We start from the raw sequence: 14,428 nt of genomic DNA, 5'->3' as shown, positions 1-14,428 counted from the left end.
CTGAGTCAATACTTGCCTGAGTTTATAAAAATGAGAAATAATCTTAACTGAGTTTTTTCTACCAATAGGTGTTGAAAACCGTTTTTTTAAAAGCAATATTTTTAATACGATTTGTAGTTTTTAACAAACTTGTGTGTTTTTCACAGCATGGGGTGGTTCATCCCCACTCACTGGTAGAAAGTGGTATAGCAGATAAACTAACAGTTTATCTACTTTCTCATTTTTCATTGGCCAAATATTGCCACATTGCTCATGCGATGTAATTGCTTTAATTATGTAGCCTATTAACTAGTTTATTCCTATCTAAGAAATTTTCCTTAGCTTATTATAAAAGTGGATTTTTTCAGAGGTGCCATCTTTATTCTTTTGTCTTTGCTGATCATCATCATCATTTCTCAGCTCTTTATTTAGTTTGCTTAGTATTTGTAAGTTTGCTTGTACTTTAAAAAAAACTGAAAACTTACGAATTAAGACTGTTAGTCATTCCTGACGCCTGGAATGATCAGAAAATGAACAGAGTTCTAACATAGGTTTTGCAGCAAGAAGGAGCAGCAGTAGTGATGGCAAAACAGATGGGATTGGGTAAAGAGACAGCAGCACACACAAGGGAGCCAAGCTCTTGCAGGAGCATCCATATTGGGAGGGACTGCCTTAAAGTCAAATTGCTGCTGTTAAGGACAAAATGCAGGTTTTGGTGAGCTAGGTAACTCGGGTGAGTAGTGACAAGGTACGTTTCTGCTTCTCTGTGTTTTTGGCTTTAATCAAAGGGAGTAGTAATAAGTGTTAAAGACAATAGGTGCAGGAGTAGGCTATTCAGCCCTTCAAGCCAGCACCGCCATTCAATGTGATCATGGCCGATCATCCACAATCAGTACCCCACTCCTGCCTTCTCCCCATATCCCTTGACTCTGCTATCTTAAGAGTTATGAAGGAGAAGGCTCCTCCTGCGGGATGTGGGAGATTGGTGACATTTCCAACGTCCCTGATGACTACACCTGTAGCTGTATCCAGCTGCAGCCCCCAGACGATTGCCGGAAGTTGTGGAGCATCTGAAATGTGGAGAATGTAAAAGATGGCACTTTTAATGAGCTGGTCACTTCGCAGATGCAGAAATAGAGGAGTTGGGTGACCACCAAGAAAGACGAGGAAGCCACTGTGGTCATTTTCCAGTCTAATAAATGAATTATATTTGGATATGTTGGTGGGATGTCCTCCCAAAAGAAAACACTAGCAACAGCCCAGTTCACAGCACCACAGTGGGTGTTCCTGTGCAGAATTTTGGGGGATGGGTGGAAAGCAAGACTGAGAGAGTGATAATGGTAGGGGAATCAGACAGATGATTTTGTGGCCCCGAAAGAAACTCCAGATTGATATGCTCTCTCCCTGAACCTGGGGTCAGAGATGTCTTGGAGCAGCTGCAGGATATTCTGGAAGGGGAGAGTGTAGCTCAGGGCTGTGGTACATGTCAATACCAATAACATAAATAAGAAAAGGGATGAGGTTCTGCAACATGAGTTTTGGGAGCCAGGTAGATGTTTAATGAGCAGAAACAGAAAGGTTGTAATATCTTGATTACCTCTGGTGCCACGTGCTGGTAAGTATCAGAGTAGAAGGATAGATCAGTTGAAAGGGTGGCTGAAGAGATGATGTAAGGAGGATGAGCTTTAGCTCCTGGTTCACTGGGACAGTTCTGGGGAATATGGGACCTGTGCAAGTGGTACGAGGTTGCACCTTAACCAGAGTTGGACCAACTTCCCTGCTGGGAGGTTTACAATCACTGTTGGGAAGGATAAACAGAATCAGCAGGGAAAGGGTCTAAGAGTAGTTAGTTGTTCAGTTGGTGAGGTCCAATCACCTAGAGAAGAAATGCTAATTAAGTCCAGTAGGCAAAACAACAGAAGTAGTGCACATCAATGGAATTCCAAGCTCAATTGATTCTAGTTTAATGCAGGGATCATATCTTGTGACGTAGATGAATTCAAAGTTTTAATTAACATGGGCCCACAGTATTCAGTGAGGCATGTTGAACAATGGCCAAGACTGGCAGCTCATTATCTTAGGGCACAGAATTTTTAGATAAAAAAAATTATGAGTAAATGAGGACGAATCAAAGATTGCATTATTTCAGTATGGAGGAATGATTTTCTGGAAGGCTCTTCAAACGAGGCCATATGGGTAGAGATTAGAAACAAAAAAGGTGCCATCACTTTGCAGTCCTCCAAATAGACAACAGGAGACAAATAAAAGATACATAGGCAGATATCAGTGATGCAATAAAATTATGTTATTGTAAGGGGAAAATTAAATTTCCCAAATATTAACTTGGATTGTCTTAGTACTAAAGGCTCAGAGGGGTCAGAATTTTTGAATTATGTCCAGGAGAGCTTTTTCTGCAGCATTTATTCTGACCAATGCGAGGAACATTACAGGACCTTATCTTGGAGAATGTTGCTGGTGAACTGGATGGAGAGGCATGGGAGATCATTTTGGAGATAGTGACCATAACTTTTTAAAAGTGGTTATGGAAAAGAATAAGATTGGACATGTAATAATGGACTTAAATTTGGAGAAGATAAATATATTAAGGGCAAAAAAAACTGGGGACACTTCTGGCTTATTATTGTCACCTGTACAGTGAAAAGATTTTGGTTGCATGCCACCTTGACAGATCAAGACTCATCTTTATTGCATAAGAGATCACTTCAAGAGTCTTATAACACTGGAGAGAGTTCAAAGGATATTCACAAAAATGATTCCAGGATGGAATATCTTTTGAAGAGCTTTTGATGGTTCTGGACCTGTATTCACTAGAATCCAGAAGAATGAGGGGTGACCTCATTGATGTGGGGAGGATGTTTCCTATGGTGGGAGAGCCGAAGACCAGATGACACAGCTTCCTTTCAGAGGGTTGTCCTTTTAGAACAGAGATGAGGAGGAATTGTGAATCTGTGGAATTCTTTGCCACAGGCAGCTGTGGAGGCTGTCTTAATGTATATTTAAGGGAGAGGTTGATGGATTCTTCATGAAGGATCTGCGGAGAAGGCAGGAAATTGGGGCAGAGGGGAAAATTCGATTAGCCATGATGAAATGGCAGGGCAGATTCAATGGGCCAACTGCCCTAATTCTGCTCCTATATCTTATGGTCTCATGTTCTCACACTTTTCTACCTTCTGCCCAATAACAGGGGGAGAACAGAGAATGACCAGAATGGGAGGGGTCTGATTTACTGAGGCATTGAGAGTGTAGACAGAGTCAATGGAAGGAGGGACTGATTTTGTGCTAGAATGGGCTGTGTTCAATACTCTCTGCAATTTCTTGTGGTCAAAGTCAGAGCAGTTGCCATTTCAAGCTATGATGCATCCAAATAGGATAGTCTCTGTGGTGCATTATTGATTAAGGTCATACCAAAGTTCCTTAGCCTTTTGAGGAATTGGATGTACTGGTGTGTTTTCTGAGCGACACCAATCGCCAGGAATGGAAAAGTTTACAGAAAATGGTGACTACAGCCCAGCCCATCCCCACCATTGCCCTGCCCATACTGAGCACATTTACATGGCGTGCTGCCACAAGAATGCAGCATCAATCCTTGAGGACCTTCACCATCCAGGCCATGCACTCTTCAAGAAGGAGGTACGGTGGCCTTATCACCAGATTCAGGAATAGTTATTACCGGACAACCAACATGAATAACTTCACTCACCTCAACAATGAACTGATTTCACAACCTACAGACTCACATTGTCTTCAATGGTTGTTTGTCTGTCTTTGTTTATGTATGGTTTTGCATAAATTCGATTGTATTTCTGCATTTCCTGTAAATGCTGGCAAGGAAATAAATAAATGCTTAAAAAAGTGATGGATTGTTCCTTGCTTGAACGTAGCATGTCGTATCTGGTCAAGACCCTTCATCAGGATGAACGGAAAAAAGAGACAGTAAGAGAATTGAAAGTGGGAGGAGGGAGAGACCCGAAATGATAGAAGACAGGAGGGGGAGGGATGAAGCCAAGAGCTGGGAAGTTGATTGGCAAAAGGGATACAAGGCTGGAGAAGGGGGAGTATGGATTGACATGGACAGTGACCCATCGCGTTATATCCGATTTCGCGTTAAATCGGGGTTTCACTGTATCAGGGTAGTATATTGTGACGCTCTTGGGGGGGGGGGCGTGGTCGACAACCTGCCCCTGCATTTCTAATGACTAGTATTGTTTATTGTTCTTGTGTTAAAATGCTTTTGTGGGATTATAGTGGGAAGTTTTAGCTTGGGTTACACAGTTATTTGCTTGTGGATTTGATGGTCACCTCCCCCGTGTGGTGAGACTGGTTGGGTTCATTCTCGGGGTCATGGTACCCGGTCTGTTTCGTGTTTATCTCGTCTGTCATTATGGACCAAATGCTCGCCACATTGGTGTCAGGAGTGGGATGTGAGATCGACGACGAGACTGAAGAGCTACAACGCCGGATAGAGTGCCTTAAGACTCCGGGATAAGTCGAGGGACCGAACAGTATCCTTCTCCTGCACCCACGGGCAGGGCTCATGCAGAGAAGGCCCGGAGGGAGGACCTGGGGACTGAACATTGTGGCTTCCCAGGGAGCCCTGATGGTGTGAGCGTACCCAGGCTCCCCAACCCGGAGGACAGAGCGGAGCGCATCACTCGCCTCCGTAGTTAACCTGCACCGGGGAACCCAAGACGCTGTAGCCGTGGGGATATGGGCACCATGGCAGACGCCGCCGGAGCAAGAGGAAGATCAACTGGCTTGGATGATTTGCGACTCAAGATCTACTCTGAAGCTCCCCAGGTACAATGGCACCAGCTGCCTGGAGCCTTCTCTGGAGTGTCAGACTTTCCGCGTGGCTTAACGGGTGGAGTCCCGCCGAGACCCCGGTGCACCTTGCCCTGGCACTGGACAGATGCCCTGCGGGCCCTCCCTCACCTAACGCCGATGAAGCAGCGTGACCACCGGGCGCTTGAGCGGCGTTTCGAGCAGAGGCCGTGGGTGGAAGCAATGAGGGAAGAACTGTGCAGCAGGCGGCTCCATACGGGAGAAAACCTGGGGGCATTGGCAGCAGATCTTTGCCACTGTGCTTGGCATGGCTACCCCGAGCTCGCTCCTACGGCCCAGGAAGAGCTCGCCCTCCACGCCTTTGTAAAGGGGCTGACGCCGGAGCGCCTTCGGCAGCATGTTCGCCTGACGTCGCCATCGTCACCGGACAAGGCTCTGGCCGAAGGCGGAGAGGGCAGAAGCAATTTTAGCCCCCCAAGGAGTTCCAGCGTCGCCTGCATGCAGCGAGCCCGGGTTTGTGTCACCGAGGTGGAGGAGTAAACTGACGAGGAGGAGCCTGTGAGAACCAGCGGCCATGAAACGTCTCTGCTCCCGTTGCGGTGAGGCAGGTCACTTGGCCCGGGAATGCCACAGATCAGAACATCCATCGGGAAACGCCGATCGGGCAGCACCGCCTGAATCCTCCAGCAGAACCCCTCCGGTGGGCCGTCTGGGTGAAGAGCAAGGCTTGTACGTGGACTGTGTGGAGGAGGGCAGCAGATGCCGTGTCTTGGTGGACACGGGGTCAACCATCACTATCATCTGTCTCGGTGCTCTCCCCAACACGGATTAGCCATCCCCGCCTGGGTGGACAATGATGGCGTCCAGCTGGCTACGGTTACCGGTGACGGCAGTGAAGAGGAGGCTGCACATGGCAGTGAGGGGAAACACGGTGGAGCACGAAGTGTGGCTCGCCGACATCCGGGAGTCCTGCATCCTGGGCCCGGACCTGCTGTCCCGCTGGGGGCCCGTGTGGATGTGTCGGGGGCAACACTGTACCTCGGTGCTGACGCCGTGGCTCTCCGGCGGGGCAGCTCCGGGAAGCGATCCCAGCGGTTTCACAGCTGCCTGGGGCAGTACAGCACACCCGGCAGCGGCCCAGCATCACACCGCTGAACCACGGGCAAGCGACGGTGACAGCCGGCAACGACCTCCCCATTATGGACCAGCAGCAGCTGCGCAGTGAACGGGTGAGCGATCCCGTGCTGGCCCGGGTGAGGGGATGGCTGACAGTGGGACGACGGCCGGAGTGGGCAGAGGTCTCCGCCCTGTACCCAGAGACCAAAGCTCTGTACTCGCAGTGGGGAACACTGGAGGTGGCGACGGGTTGCTGTTCCAGCGGTGGCAGTTGTCCGATGGTGACTGATATCTCCTGCAACTGGTGAACCCCCGGGAGCTCCGCGCCACGGTGCTGCGGTCGGTGCGCGGGCTGGTGGGGGCCGGCCATGTCGGAGTGGACAAGACGTTGGGCAGGCTGCGTGAACGCTTCTACTGGCCTGGGTACAGGCAGGACGTGGAGCTGTTTGTGCTCTGCACGTTCCAGAAGGAGCTGGGCTGCTAGTCCAGGGTGCCAATGCAGCAAAACATGGTGACGACTGGGTCTACTGCCCCTCCCGGAAGAAGGGACGAACCCCCATGCTTGGAAGCCACTGGAAGGGGCCAGTAGAGGTGCTCGAGTGCATCTCCGGTATGGTATATCGGGGGCGGTTGCCTGAGCAGCGGAAGGCAGTCGTGCTGCACCGGGACCGCCCGGCACCGTGTCCGCCTTTGGCCGCCACTAACCCAGCGAGGCTGAAGGAAGGAAGTGACTCTCCGGGTGCCCTGTCTCTTGCCTCACACAAGCAGGTGCCAGTGTCAACGCCCACCGGAACCTTTGGACTTTGCTATGGACACTGGCGTTGACCACTCAGGCGGAGGCAGTGTGATGCTCAGAGGGATGGGGTTGTGGTCGACAGCCCGCCACTGCATTTCTAATGACCTGTACTGTTTATTGTTCTTGTGTTTTGTGGGATTATAGTGGGAAGTTCCAGTTCATTTATTGTTACATTTTAGCTGAGTTATACAGTTATTTGCTTGTTTGTTTGTGGGTCACCCTAATTGTAACCGGGGTGTGTGATGGTCACCTCCCCCGCCTGCGTGAGACTGGTTGGGTTCACTCTCTGGGTCATGGTGCCCGTCTGTTTGTGTTTATCACAATAAAACGGTTGTTGAGTTCAATAAGCTTCCTCATCTGTCATTATGGACCAAATGCTTGCCACAATATGATAACATGTATGTACTTTGATAAAAAGTTTTACTTTAACTTTGGCTTAAGCATCTGTGTGGCTGGACCAAGACCAGTTATTGGTGGTATTTATCCCTTGGTACTTGAAGCTCTTGAGCATCCCTTCCTCAACGCCCTGTCCGAGAAGTGGGTGTCTGCTTCACTGTGCTTCCTGAATTTGTTCCCATTGAGGGAGCAGGACAACATGGGCAATAATACCATCCGGTATTAGCGAGGTCCTAAATGAATATTATTCATTGGTATTCACAAAGGAAAACAGACTTCATCATTGGATCACTCAGTGAAGGGGAACATGCAGGTCTCCATAAATAAAGAGAAGGTACTTGATGACTTGGGTGTTTAGATGGACAGATCCCCATGACCAGAAGGGATTTAACCCCAGGGGAAAAATAGCAGCAGCTCTGGCTGCAATTTTAAAATCTTTGTTGGACACAAATGAGGTATCAGATGACTGAAGGACAGCAAACGTGGTTCACCTTTTTCAGGAAAGACAAAGTAAATAAAATGGCTCTGGAGAGGGGCAACTTTTTGTGCACAATTCCCAATTATGTATTCCCATTTGCACCTATCGACAACCAGAGAGACTGCAGTAAATCATATCACTTCAACCCATTTGAGCGAATCAGCAATCTTAAGAACTAGCAAACTCAGGACTCCAGGCCACCCAGGGAGTAACTGCATTAGCTGGAAGCTCAGGAGAGGTCTCCATTGTCTCAGGGAATGTGATTAGCGGGAGACCACGGGTAGAACTGAAACACAGGGCGTAAAGCCATCCTCCCTATAATCCTCCTGGCTAATGTACAGTTTCTGGAATATAAAACTGAAGACCTGAGAGCAAGATTTCAGTACCAGGAGGACATCAGAGTTTGATGTGTTCTCTGTTTTACAGAAACATAGCTCACCCCAGAACTCCAGCTTGAGGGCTTCACCATCCACCACATGGACAAGATGGCAGCAGCAAGTAAAGGTGGACGTAGTGACATTTGCTTCATGATTAATTGATTGTGGTACACAGATGTAGTGGTTCTGTCTCAGTTGTGCTCCTCAGGCGGACAAGTGTTGTCCACTCTATCTGCTGAAGGAGTTCTCCATCATCATTCTGATAACAGTGTACATTCCACTCCAAACAAACGCAAATCTGGTACTGGAGAAGCCGAGCCCTGTGATAAACAGTCACCGACAGTACATCCTGATGCCTTCCCAATCATTATGGGGGATTTTAGGCCAGTTTGAAGAAGTCTCTGACAACCTACCACCAGCATGTTGCCTGTGGAACTAGAGGAGCCAACACATTTGATGTTACTCCACCAGGAAGAATGCTTACAATGCTATCCCATGCCTGCACTTTGGCAAGTCCAATCATCTGGTTGTACTTTTATTTCCAGCATATAGGCAGAGACTGAAGACTGCAACGGTATGTTAAGAGAGGCAGAGAAACAGGACTGCTCTGAATTGGTGGATTAGACCCATATTCAGGAGTTCATCTTAGGATCTGGATGGATACACCACAGTTGTCACTGATTTCAACTAGATTTGTGCGGATGAGTACGTGCATACTGAGTCTTCCCAGACCAAAGGCACTGGATTAATCATGTGACTTGCAATCTGCTGAGAGCTAGGTCTATGGCATTCAAGACCACAATCCAGAATCCTACAATAATTCCATGTGCAATCTACAGAAGACCATTACAAGACCTTAAAGTCAATACTGAGTGAAGCTAGAGACAGAATTGAATGCACAGCTGCTGTGAGAGTTTGCATGCTATTACTTCTTATAAGGCAAACCTAACAGCATAAAAGGCAGTGAAGTTTCACTCTAATGAACTCAATATTTTTATGCACGCTTAGGAGATTAACACTACATCTGTGCAAATTCCCTGCCGCACCTGGCGACCCTGTGACCTCTGTCTTGGAAATGGATGTCTGAATTTTCTTCAAGAGGGTAGCCCTTGTGAGGCATTTGCTTCCCCTCCCCAATGGTGTACCTGGCTGAGTACTGAAAACCTATGCCAACCAATTGGCTGGAGCGTTCAAAGACATTACAGCAGTCTGAGGTTTGAAAAGCAGTCACTCCAGTGCCCAAGAAGGTCAGGTGAGCTGCTCAATGACAATTTCCTGATAGCACTCAGATTACAGTAATGAAGTGCTTCTAGAAGTTGCTAATGGCGGGAACTAAGTACTACCAAAGCAAGGATGCAGACCCACTGTAATTTGCCTACCACCGCAACAGGTTTACAGCAGGCTCAATCTAATTGGTTCTGCACTGTGCTTTGGAGTATCTAGACAAATGGAAGACATAACATCATGCTACTGTTTATTGATTACAGTTCAGCAATCTCAGTACTAATACTCATTCCCTCAGTACACCAAGTTTTAAAATCTGTGTATCGTACCCTGACTAACAGACCAGAGCAAATTCCTAATTCAGTACACGTAGAGTGTCTTGAAAAAGTATTCAGCCCCCACAACTATTTTCACATTTTACTGTCCCATTTTCTAAATTTCAAATATATTGAAGTAGGATTTTTTTGAGCTAATCTACATTGGGCATCATGTCATATCAAAAGCAAAATTCCAAAACCTGTTTATGATACACTAAATTTTTTTTTTTAAATTGTGAAGATGAAAAAGTAATCATTGCCTTTGTGATTATTACGTTAACTTTCCTCAGGTGTAATACTACATATTATCTTGCCAACTCACCCAGTTTGTTGATATAGAAAATTGGAAGATCACCTGTTTTCAATGAATTAAAAAGAATAAATACACCCTCTCTCTGTAAGGTCCAACAGTATGGTAGATTTTCAACAAACCAAACCAAAGTGAAGTCAAAGAGCATTCAAGGTAAGTCAGGGAAATTATAATAGAAAAGCACAAATCTGGGGAAGGGTACATGAACATCTCAAAGATACAAACCATACCTTGGAGCTCAGTCCCAACCATCATGAAAAAGTGGAAAAAATATGACACCACAGTCACACTGCCTAGGTCAGGCTGCCCCTATAAACTTAGTTGCTGGAGAAGAATGGCATTTTTAAGAGAGGCTACTGTGAGACCGACAGTCACTCTGAGGGGGCTGCAGAAGTCAGCGGCTGCAACTGGTGATGAAGTTCATGGCTCCACAATCTCTAATGCCTTGCACAAAATGGGTATTTATGGAATAGTTGCAAGGAATAGTTGGCTAATTAAAGAGGATATCTTCGCCCATAAAAGACTTTGTAAAGTGTCATGTAGAAGATACTGTGAAGATGTGGAAGAAGGTCTTGTGTTCTGATGAGATTAAAGTGGAACTTTTTGGCCTCAACTAAATGGTACATGTGGCATTAATCTAATACTGTGCATCAGCCAGGTAACATCATCCCTACTGCAAAGTACAATGTAGATAACATCATGCTATGGGGACGCTTTTCAGCAGCTGGGACTAGAAATCTGGTTAGGATTGACGGGAGGATGATTGCTGCTAAATACAGAGAGATCCTGAATAAAAACCTGACAGAAAGCTTAATCTGGCAAGAAAGTTAATCTTTCAGCAGGACAATGACCTAAAGCACACTGCCAAACTAACCATGGAGTAGCTCCAAAAGAAGAAAATTGATGTCCTTGAGTGGCCCAGTCAGAGTCCTGGCCTTAACTCGATTGAGCAGCTCTGGCAAGACCTCGAGATTTCTTTCCGCTGCTGCATCACGTCTTAATAAGCTGATAAGGAAGGCGGGCTCTGTCGTGGGCAAAGTACTGGAGAGTTTAACATCGGTAGCTGAGCGAAGGGCGCTGAGTAGGCTACGGTCAATTATGGAAAACCCTGAACATCCTCTACATAGCACCATCCAGAGACAGAGAAGCAGTTTCAGCGACAGGTTACTGTCGATGCAATGCTCCTCAGACAGGATGAAGAGGTCAATACTCCCCAATGCCATTAGGCTTTACAATTCAACTGTCAGGACTTAAGAACTTTTTTTTTTAAAGCTATTATTAATGCTTTTTGAGTTAGTGATTTAGATGCATATCATATTATTACTGAGTTAAGTATTGTATGTAATGAGTTTTTGCTACAACAAGTGTAATGGGACATTGGAAAAAATGTTGAATTTCCCCATGGGGATGAATAAAGTATCTATCTATCTATCTATCTATCTATCTATCATCCCAGCTCCCCAACTAACACATTTTGAGCAACTTAGCAAGAAGGAGTGGGCAAATTTTGCTCCGTTGCATTGTGCAAATCTATTAGAGATTCATCCAAAAAGACTATTGGCCATAATTGCTGCGAGAGGTATCTTAGTTGAACTGAGCAAAGGGGATAAATACTTTTGAACTGCTGATAATTCAGTTTTTGAAGTTTTAATTTTTCACGCTCTAATTTTTCCCCTGATTTTTGGGCACTACTGTGAAAAAAGAGCATATGATTAACAAATAAAAATTCTCAGCTAAATTGATCAAAATCCCTGATTGTAATTTAAAAAGGAGAGAGAGAGAGAAGATTGGAAGTGGAATTAAAACGCAAAATGCATCCTCATTGTTTAAAATTATGCAAATCATGACTTTCTGATTGTGATGTAGTGTTTGACAAGGGGAAACAGCTAAATGATGAAACTAATCAACAAGCTTCAAACCCTGGGCCTCTGTGCCTCCCTCTGTAACTGGATCTTTGACTTCCTCACTGGGAGACCACAGTCTGTGTGGACTGGTAATAACACCTTGCTGACAATCAACACAGATACACCTCAAAGATGTGTGCTTGGCAGACTGCTGTGATCTCTCTACACTCACGTCTGTGTGCCTAAGCACAGCTCAGGCAACATGTATATAAATTTCCCTTTCAGTGTGAGCCAAATGAAAAGTAGCTTTGTTGAGCCCTGAAAGATTTTGTATATTTCAATGAGATCATCTGTCACTCTTTGAACTCATTTATAGGCCAAGCCTGCACCCCAAATGATACATGCCGTTACCTGCCAGCCTGCAGTTGTTTCCCATTTCCCAATTATTGTTGCATTGAGCAACTGGCGCAAACCCAAGTGCAGGACAGAGATTGAGTTAGGATGTTTACTCAGGCATAAACACCAAACAGCAAGCAGGAGGGATCTTGACATAGAGTCCCAAGATGGTACCTTGACATGGAGCCTTGACTCAGAGAAACAGAGTCTCATAGGCCAACCTTGGAACTGGAGCTAAACTTAGAACAAACAGTTCTAAGCAGCTGGGAAACATAGTTACCCACAGGAAAAAGACCAATAAACTGGCAATTAGTGTTTGTAATGTAAGGGTTCTTATACTGAGACTTTGATGGAAACCAGGTCTGCCATCATTAAGGAGAATTGGAAGCAATTTGCAAAATGAACGATTGGGACCATGGCATAATCAAAGAAAATTAGGAGCAAGATAGGGAATTAATGATTGGGACCATGACAATTATATTTATATTAATACCAAAAACCTCTTTTACTGCAATTTTTCCTTGGCTTTATTGTACTTCTCTTCATCAATGTGACCCAACCTAACAGTGAGATTTCACCTTAAACTCAGAAAAAAAAACAAATTCCCATTAGAAGCCTTGACAGCTTCGATCACCAATCAGTTCTATTAAGTAAATAAGACTCAGTGATAAGATTAATCTATCATCCCTTTTAAAAATAACAAAAAACAAAGTTTAAAACTGTGGAGCCAGGTACCAATTCTATGAAACACTACATGATTTGTCTGAATGAATTTGTTTTATTCATTAGCACACAACATTGATAGTCCTACTTAGTATGTAACAGATCTTCTAAAGAATTTAATTTTTGCATCAGCAAAGTCATTAGATCAGAATTTCTAGGAATTTAAATCAAAATCCATTAGTCTGAATAAATTTAGTAATTCATTCCTCAAAATTATTCAAACATAAAATACTGAGAGATAATACATTTTATTGAGGTCATCAATGAAATTATAGATCCAATATAAAATATTTTTTTGGAACTAGCATCCTGTTATTCTTCAAGACAGTTTTCCTCATGCTTATGGCTCCAGTCCAAACTTCTGCAACTTCTGTAGCCGTTGGGCATAACTTGCTTCTGCATTAACCAATGACATTCTCTCTTTGCATCTCACTACTTGATGAATTACAAGAATATACCAGTTGTATTTACTTGTGTGAGAACAAATCCGGTTCTGGCATTAGCCTTCACAAACCAAGTAGAGTTTATTTTGAGTTTGCTTTGATGATAACGAGAACTAGCCAAGTATATATAAAGGTCATGTTGACTGTATTGAAGCAGCACATTTTTAAAACAGTACTGCCTTCAAAAAGGATGTGCCTCTTGTCAGAGGACATCACAGCCTAGTAGGGAAACACCAATGCCCTTGAATGGAAAATCTACCAAAAGTAATGGATGCAACCTAGTTCATCACAGGTAAAACCATCCCAACCATTGAGCACATCTACATGAAAAACTGTTGCAGGAAAGCAGCATCCATTGTTAGGGACCTCCACCACCCAGGACATGCTCTCTTCTCGCTACTGCCATCAGGAAGAAGGTATAAGAGCCTCAGGACTCACACCACCAGGTTTAGGAACAGTTACTACCCCACAACCAAAGAGGCTAGCTCTTGAACCAAAGAGGATAACTTCACTCAACTTCACTTGCCTCATCATTGAAATGTTCTCATAAGCAATGGAATCACTTTCAAGGACTCTTCATCTCATGTTCTTGATATTTATTGTTTATTTATTTATATTATTGTTTACTCTTACTGCATTTGCACAGTTTGTTGTCTTCTACACTCTGGTTCAACAACCTTGTTGGGCAGTCTTTCTTAGATTCTGTTAAAGTTATTATTCTATAGATTTGTTGAGTATGCCCACAAGAAAATGAAACTCAGGTTTGCATATGGTGACATTTATGTACTTTGATAATAAAATGTATTTGAACTTTAAACTTTAATGGCAGGTGCAGTTCTTCAAATGCCTGTTCCTCATGAAACAAGAGTACAAACAGTGACCCTAGAGTTTATTGTGACAAAATTGCTTGGCTAACTGAACAGTCATTCAAAATGGGTTCCCTGGGTTCAGCCCCAATTGGTTATTTTCCATGAGTGATCTTAAGGATTTGGCCTGTGCTAGTTTACCCTATCCCCTTGAAATAACTGAACTTACCTAAATCATTTCAATATGAGGATAACGTCCTCTGGCAATGTCAGCTTTTGGAAGTAGAAAGATTTGAGGGAGGAAAAGTGATTGATATAACAGTCCTTGGACTGGGAAGAAGTTGCCTCATGATGCACCTGTGTAAAATACTTTCCCAACATTAAAAGCTGTGTTAATGTAAGTGATATGAGTAAGAATAC

Source organism: Hemitrygon akajei, chromosome 11 (genome assembly GCF_048418815.1).
Source record: "Hemitrygon akajei chromosome 11, sHemAka1.3, whole genome shotgun sequence".
Taxonomy (NCBI): domain Eukaryota; kingdom Metazoa; phylum Chordata; class Chondrichthyes; order Myliobatiformes; family Dasyatidae; genus Hemitrygon; species Hemitrygon akajei.
This window is presented reverse-complemented; position numbering follows the sequence as displayed.